The sequence below is a fragment of the Gossypium arboreum genome, chromosome 10 (genome assembly GCF_025698485.1).
Source record: "Gossypium arboreum isolate Shixiya-1 chromosome 10, ASM2569848v2, whole genome shotgun sequence".
Lineage (NCBI taxonomy): Eukaryota > Viridiplantae > Streptophyta > Magnoliopsida > Malvales > Malvaceae > Gossypium > Gossypium arboreum.
This window is the reverse complement of record NC_069079.1, coordinates 115,233,087-115,234,946: the sequence shown is the minus strand read 5'-3', so window position 1 is coordinate 115,234,946 and position 1,860 is coordinate 115,233,087. Positions and strand designations below refer to the sequence as shown.

General features: G+C 34.9%; 1 non-coding gene across 1 annotated transcript; it reads right to left on the bottom strand.

The window, feature by feature from the left end:
* Positions 1-1,341: 1,341 nt before the first annotated feature.
* LOC128282995 (small nucleolar RNA R71) lies at positions 1,342-1,452 on the bottom strand. The gene has a single exon (XR_008273341.1). It is a non-coding gene; the product is annotated as a small nucleolar RNA R71 (small nucleolar RNA).
* Between the last annotated feature and the right edge of the window lie 408 nt (positions 1,453-1,860).

The window sequence follows — 1,860 nt, the reverse complement described above, 5'->3', positions numbered from 1 at the left end:
TTTTCCATTATTATGAATTAAACTCCCTAAATACCTAAGGGAGATGAAACCTAAGAAGAATATTATTACTCTTTGAATTATATGATAAATACTTGTTCTTATTCTTAATTGTGAGTTTAACCCTTGCTTTAATATTCCAGGATATTAATTCAGGTTTTTGATGTGCTTATTCAGTGGAGTAAAAGACCCTGTTTAAGAGTAGATCGTTCATAATTAAGCAGAGTTGCATACAATCCTAGAGATAGGACGACATAAATCTGCCGAGCTAGAGTCAAATCTAATAAGGGAACCCCTAGATCGAGTTAATGTGACAATAGAGGTTTTAATTAGAAAGAGATTTCGATTAATCAAAATAGAGTCAGTTGGTTTTAGTCTCAAGAGAGATATTAACATAAATCAGGGATTCCTACGGGTTAAGTCAAGTAAATAAATCATCTAATTCAGAGGTAACAAGTGAAGTCCAGGTGAATTCTTCCTTGGGTATTGTCTTCTCCATCGTTTTTTCCAAAAGTATTTTCCAACTTTAATCTCTGTCGCAATCTAAGTTAATTAGATAATTAGTTTTAGATTAAAAATTCTCTTAATTGTTAAGCTAGATAATTAAAAGATAGTAAATACTAGTATTTTTAGTCCTCGTGGATACGATATTTCTGGTCTCACCATAACTATACTACTGTTCGATAGGTACGCTTGCCTTAGTCAAATTTTTAGTAAGTTTAGCGACCGTTAAGTTTTTGGCGCCGTTTCCGGGGACTAAGATATTAGGAACACTTAATTTTTATTACTTTAGCCATTTTTTTATTTTATTACAATTCAATTTTGTTTTTATTTTTAATTATTGAATTTTCTTTTATTTACTTTTGGTAGTTTTTTATAGTTTATGACTAAAAGAAACCCGTCAGGACCTCTACTTTTTGATAGCAAAATCGAAAGTACAACTCGCAGAAATCGAAGAGAAATAAGGCGAAGCCTACAATACATAGAGTAACAGCGAGAGTTCGATATCCATACCACAACCGAGGAGATGGCTGATAATCAGAATAATCCGTTACCTCCTGTGGTTGTTGCGAATCCAGTAAATTAGAATCTTGCTCCTCATACTATGTATGATTATGCTAAACCTACTTTAATAGGAACTGAATCGAGTATAGTTAGACTTGCTGTTGCTGCAAATAATTTTGAACTGAAACCTAACACGATTCAAATGATACAACAGTTTGTTTAGTTTGATGGTTTACAGGACGAAGATCCAAACACTCATTTAGCAAATTTTCTGGAATTCTGCGACACTTTTAAGATCAATGGCATTTCTGATGATGCCATTCGCCTTCGGTTGTTTCCATTCTCATTAAAGAATGATATCTCTTCTTTTGTGCAGATGGATTTAGAAACACTTTATGATGCATGGGAGAGATACAAAGATCTATTGAGAAGGTGCCCTCACCATGGGTTACCTCTATGGCTGCAGGTTCAGACTTTTTACAATGGTGTGAACCCTTCAACAAGACAACTGATCGATGCAGCCGCTGGTGAAATTTAAACAACAAAACACCTGAAGAGGCTTACGAATTTATTGAAGAAATGCCACTGAATAACTATCAGTGGCAAGTCATGAGAATAAAGCTGACAAAAGTAGCTGGTGTTTTCAACCTCGACGCAGTCGCTATGCTCTCTAACCAAGTAGAACTTTTAAATAAAAAGATTGATGGTTTGTATGGTTCTACTCAGGTACATCCAGTGATGAGGTGTGATTCAAATAGAGGAGGAGTGCACAATACAGATTATCCGTCCTTCAACCCTAGCATCGATGAGGAACAGGTCCACTATATGGGTAATAATTCTAGACCTCAAAATAACCCA